The 6000-nt window shown below is 53.2% G+C and overlaps 1 protein-coding gene across 1 annotated transcript in view; it reads left to right on the plus strand.

Moving 5' to 3' along the window:
* Window positions 1-766: 766 nt before the first annotated feature.
* The window catches only part of Ggt1 (gamma-glutamyltransferase 1), a 21024-nt gene continuing 15790 nt past the window's right edge, over window positions 767-6000 (plus strand). The window contains exons 1-2 of the mRNA XM_055598959.1: window positions 767-980; window positions 1481-1665. The gene's annotated coding sequence lies outside the window, so the exon portion shown is untranslated. The remainder of the gene's footprint in view (window positions 981-1480; window positions 1666-6000) is intronic.

The raw sequence follows: 6000 nt of genomic DNA on the forward strand, positions 1-6000 counted from the left end.
AAACAACACACCACAGAAACCTAGGCAAACCTCAGTTTCCTTGTCTGTAAAATGGCAAAGGCATTATAGGATTAGAGACATGAGTAAAAGGGTTTTGGCATAGCATGGTGTTGCATAAGCATGCCTTTATTTATTTATTTATTTATTTTGCATAATTAATCATTTGTGGCAGTTTTTTCTCCTTCTTGCGGTGCTGATATTTGAGCCTTGGGTCTTTTTGCTTGCTTGGCAATCATTCTACCCTCGAGCCATACCTTGCCCCTCTTGGTACCTTTATAATGAGCCTGTCTACCCATCCAACCCTCCCCAGCATCGATCCCTTCAGGAACAGTGACTGGGTGCTGTGGATGCTGCCCAGACTTTGGCAGGGGGAGTAAGGAGTGACAGCTTTGCCCTCAGAATTGGGAGCAAAGGCAGGTTTAGGAAGTTGAGGTGTCGGGGTAGGGAGTCTGAAGGAAGAATGTTTTAGGCCAAGGTAGTAGCTTGTAAAATGTCCTGGCAGGAGCATTGAGTGCAGACAGAGTGCAGGGCAGGCACCAGCAGGGCAAGAATTTCTCTGCAGGGCAAAGGGGGCCTTTGAAGGGTTTTCCAGTGGGAGAGGAAAGTGTTACAATTTACATGTTGAACATTGGAGTTCCATTAGGGAAACAGCAGCTTTGCAACCTATGACTGGGCGTCACCAGGTAATAGGAGTGGCCCTTGGGGGCTGGGGGGGGGGAGGGTGTTAGGTGTGGCCTGGAGGAAGTCACAAATAGTACCAGTTGGAAGGGACCAGTGAAGATGCAGGGATGGCCCTCTGAGGGGCTGGACTCTGGCTTCTGTGGCTGGGAGAGGTCTGAGGCAGGCAGTTGCTTAGCTCAGGTTTGGGCACGTTGACCTCAAACATCTGACACAGCTCAGACTTAGACTCGGTGGGCATAATATAAGAGTTCAGCATCTAAGAGGTAAGAGGAGCAGAGGAACGGCCATAAAGAGGAAGGGTAAGCTGAGCACGTGAGCACGGTGCGGAGGGAAGGGCTGGGCAGGTTGGGTACCAACAAAGTCCCAGAGGTTGTGGGTGAACAGGAGTGCCTTGAGGTCCAGGAGGCTGTGAGAGAGAATTGAGTTGGCTTTCCTGAAGACTATGGCATGTAATGGAGGTAGGGTGCGGGGAGGCGGGCAGGACATGGATAAGACAGGGCTTCTGTCCCAGCCCCCTGGGGATTCCAGACACCACAGATAATTACAAGGTGATACAATAAATGCCGCCCGAGCAGGGAAGCCAGGAGGGGCCACTTTGGGTCTCGGCTCGGAATTGTTCATCAGACAGAACAGAAGTGACTTCAAAGCTGAGTGTCAGAGCCAGGCTGAGGCTTTGAAGAGCTCCTGGGTCTCCTGAAGTCTGTCTCATTGGCTCTTCTAGTTCCCTGATCCTCTCTAGAGAGGAAACCGAGGCCAGAAAGGGAAAGGCCTCCCAGGTCCCCATACCAGCTCTCAACAGTTTCAGGTGTGAAACTGGGGACAACAGGGCCCATGTCTCTGTGACTCCACCGTTGAATTTTGGAGTTGGACTTGAGCCACCAGGCGCCAGGCTGGCCCTGTGGCTGAGTGCTCCGAGGCACTAGCAAGCTGACAATCCTGGAGGATCACACACCTGGCTACATGCAGGTTTCACTCACACCAAAGGTGAGTGCTGGAACGGGGGGACAGTGCCAAAAATGGAGGCTTGTAGCTTGCATGTGTATGTGTGTGCCTGTGTGTGTGTGTGTAGCACAGGAACTCTGCCCTTGCTGTGGTCAATCCGAGCATACCTCCTCCACACCAACTGGGTGACACTAGCCCATCACTTACAGAAGGCTCCATCTCATCAGTGTGGTCCTTGTGGTTGCGAGGGGCTATAACCAGGTAGGCCATCTGATCTGTGGCCTCCGATGACTGGATGATTACAAGAGTCTGAGAACAGACCCTTCAGAAACGAACTGACTCTTCCAGCCTGCAGAAGGCACCGCAAGAGGCAAGCTGGGGCTAGAGTCTAGGGAGAACTTGCCAACCGCTTTTCGAGATGCTGAGCTCCCCAGCGGTGGCAGATGTGGGAGCCGATGTCCCTAGGGTGCTGGGAAGTCAGAACAAACGTGTAGATTCTGTGATCCTAAAGTTAATTAGGTCGTTACGTTTGGATTCGAAGCCAGTTTCATTCCACCAGTTTACAAAGCAGGTGTGTGTGTGTGTGTGTGTGTGTGTGTGTGTGTGTTATAAAATGTCCCCGGTTGGTATCCAGTGTTCCTGGCTTCCAGGGTGGGGAGGGCAATCCTGTTGTATGGGGGAGGTGCTGCTCGCATCTGGACCCACCCACTTTGATTACTCACTGTGACTGGACTGTTTAGACTACCAGACCTCAGCTGTGACCCTTACCCACTGCAGGCTCAAGACCTGCCCAGATTCAGACCTGACAGTGACATGGGGTGGGGTTGGAGGCTGAGGAGAGAGAGATGGCAGTTTCAGGAAGTGGTTGGCACAGCCTCTCCTTGTCTACGTTCCTGTCCTGCTGAACCCCTCCCCGACCCTTTGAACTGCTGCAACCCCCAGGGTTTAGTTTCCTGTAGTAACAGTGCAAGTCTTGCTGTACCAGAACTATGTCTTCTAAGATGGGATGGGGGAAGATAAGCCCTTTGAAACAGGAAGTGCCTTGGGGGCCACTGTGAACCAACTTCTCTGCAGGGGAGCTGCAGTAATTCCTGAGCCTTCCCTTCAATGTGTTCTTAAGTCTCCTTCCTGTTGGGCCAAGGCCCCTGAGGCACAGACTGATGGTCCCAGAGATGAAAGGTGCTGAAATGGTGGTGTGGCACCCCCAGGCCACCCTGGCATGCAAAAGCTTCTGCAGGGAGAAGCACACAGAGAGCCCAGCTCAGCCAGCCCTCACCAGTGCCCCCACCAGCACTCCCTCCTCATGACTGCCCTCTGCCCGGTTCCCCACAGTAAACCAAGGAGCAAAGAAGAGGCACACACAAGGGTCTTAATGAGCAAGCCAGGGTTAATGGGTTACCCAGCATGGTGATACATTGACCAGCCTTCCTGGGTTCTCAAAGTCCAGTCTGGCCTAGCTTTCAAGGTCTAGGCCCCTAGGCTTTTCCAGCCCTTTTACCTTAGAGTTCAAGGAGGGGAGGGAGAAGGGCAAGGGAGGTCAAGAGGCCTCCACACCCTTGGTGGAACCACCTCTGCAGGAAGCCTTACCAGCTCCAGCTTCCAGGCCCACGGGCTCCCTCTCACCTCTCTCAGGTCTCAGCTCTACTCTCATCGTAGTCTCTATTCCTCTCTCTAGGCCCTGGCCTCCCCACCTGGCTAGAGGCACTGTTTGTCTTTTTCTTGTTATGTGTTTGCATGTATGCCTGGTAGAGCACCAGATGACCTGGAACTGGAGTTACAGACAGTTGTGGGCCGCCTTGTGGGTGACGGGAATTGAACCTGGGTCCCCTGGAAAAGCAGTGAGCAGTGAGTGTCTTAACCATGGAACCACCTCTCGGGAGATTTCTTGTTTGTCTGTCTGTCTGTCTGTTTGTTTGTTTGTTTTAAACCTGTCAGTCGGTCCCCAATAGCTACAATAGGCAGCTCGCAGTACCTGACACCCTGCTGACCTTCAGTGACCCCAGCTTCAGGGTACCTGACACCCCACTGACCTTCTCACACACAGACATACACATGTCCACACAGGTAATAGTGAAAGTATTTTAGGTTGCACTTTATTATTGTATGTGTGTACGCAGTTTGCCCGCATGTCTGTCTATGCCTATGCACCAGCTACGTGCAGGGGCCCAAGGACGTCAGCGAGTGCAACAGATTCCCCTGGAACTGGAGTTAGAGATGTCTGTGAGCCACCTAGAATAGCAGGTGTTGGTGCTGGGACTCGAACCTGGGTCGTCAGAAGAAAGGGTAGTCAATGCTCTTCACTACTGAGCCATCTCTGCAGCCCCAACATTTATTTCACGTGTGTGTGTGTGTGTGTGTGTGTGTACATGTGCTACACAGTGCAAGTGTTGATCAGAGGATAGCTTTCAGGTCTCTTCTTCTACCAGGTGGGTTTGGTTAATTAAACTCCTACTGTTCAGTGCAAAGCTCTGTTACCCATGAGCCTTTGCGTAAGCCCAGAGAGGATTATGTGATTTCCACTCGGGTTGGAGTCTTCATCTTCTTCTTCCTCTTCTTTTCCTTCTTCTTTTTCTTCTTCTTCCACATCCTCTTTGTCCTCTTTGTCCTCGTCCTCTTCTTCTTTGTCTTCCTCTTCTTCCTCTTTGTCCTCTTCTTTCTTTCTTCTTTTTTTGTTTGTTTGTTTTGAGACAGGGTTTCTCTGTGTAGCCCTGGCTATCTTGGACTCTATTTGTAGACCAGGCTGGCCTCGAACTCACAGAGCTCCCCCTGCCTCTGCCTCCAGAGTGCTGGGTGTGTGCCACCACCCCCAGCTGGAGGATTATTGAAGCGTTCAGAGTGGACTTGCACAAGTTCGGGGTTTGTCTGCATGTGTGTTCGTGCTTGCGTGCGTGCGTATATGTGCGTGGGAATGGGTGGGAGTAAGCCTAGAATCATGATAATGGGAGTAATTCTGACAAGCAACAAACCCTGAGGACCTTGATTCTGGGGCCTAGAGGCTTGGAATAGCCCCCTTGGTTGGAAACCATCTTATTCTGAGAAGTTGTGAGGGCTTAAACAGATGGGTCTCCACTTCCCTGGCCAAGTGCCTTGTCCACCCTCGGCCAGAAGGCCCTTAACTAAAAAATTGAGGAAATCAGAAAGACCCTGAGGTTGTGAGATTTCCTTCAGTCTGCTAAACCAGACGGCTTGGAGTGGCAGCCCCTCCCCCATGCCATGGCCCAGATAGTGTAAAGGGCCAGCCTCGATCTGGCAGTCTCGGAGGGGAGCAGACTTCTTGGACCCTGTATGGACCCCCGAGGCTTTCAGCCATAACATCTACTAGGACAGGACATCTGACTGCACCCCAGCTCTGTGTGACCCCCATTTGAACACAGGAGCCTCAGGCAACGCTCTTCTTTTGGGGGAACCAGCTTCTTTAAGCTTCACTTGTGCCCTCAGGGCTCAGGTTTCTCCTAGGAAACTTCCCAGGCTCTGAGCCATTCCCTGCTCTTCCAGGTCACTTGGCCTTGGGGATTGGCTTCAGAGCCAACCCTCTCTCTACCTGGAGTAGTTTCTGTACCTTTAAAGCCTCCTCCCATCCCAGGCCAGCTGGGGGAGGGAAGGGAGGAGCTGGGTCACAGCTGGGGATGGGGACTTAGTCTTCCCGCTGGTGTGGAACTGGGAGTGAACACAGCACACAGCACGTGTCTGCCTGTGGCCCGGCTGCTGTGTGACCTCAGAGCCCTCCTCACCCTCTCTGAGGTGCTCGACACCGTACGTGGGGCAGATAGGCCTGGGGGCCCCCAAGAATGTGTGGAGACCTGGTCCTGTCCCTCAGCTCTGTGCCATGCCCTTCCAGAGGCTCCAGTGATCTCCTCAGAACCTCCACCTAGCCACCTGCGCAAGCAGGAGGGCACCGCACTTCTGGCCGAGGTGCCCTGGTCCCCCTGGGTCCACACAGGTAGGCAGAACCTGGCTTCTTATCAGACAGCTGGGCTTGAGGGAGCCTGCCCCGGCTTCCCTCTCCCTCTGCTGCACGTGTGGGGCGGGTGTCAGGGGCTCGGAATAGAGTCTCAGACTCCTCAGACAAAGCCTGTGGGTCCTGGTTCTCAGGAAGAGGATTTGGGATGAAGAGACTCAGGAGGAGCTGACAGGCCCGGCAGCAGGATGGCCAGCGATCCAGACGCTTGGGGGGTGGGGTGGGGAGGCAACCTTGTGCAGTGAGTCATTCCGCAGCTCCAGGGGGCTGTTACCTCTAGGTCCAGGCCTAGGCACTTTAAGCATTTTCTCTCATCAGGTTTCCAGCAAGCAGTGTTTTGCAAGTCATTGGAAGGAAGGGTATAGGGATGTGTGTGTGTGTGTGTGTGTGTGTGTGTGTGTGTGTGTGTGTGTGTGTGT

This window comes from Psammomys obesus, unplaced genomic scaffold (assembly GCF_907164565.1).
Source record: "Psammomys obesus unplaced genomic scaffold, mPsaObe1.curated_primary_1811, whole genome shotgun sequence".
Classification (NCBI taxonomy): Eukaryota; Metazoa; Chordata; class Mammalia; order Rodentia; family Muridae; genus Psammomys; species Psammomys obesus.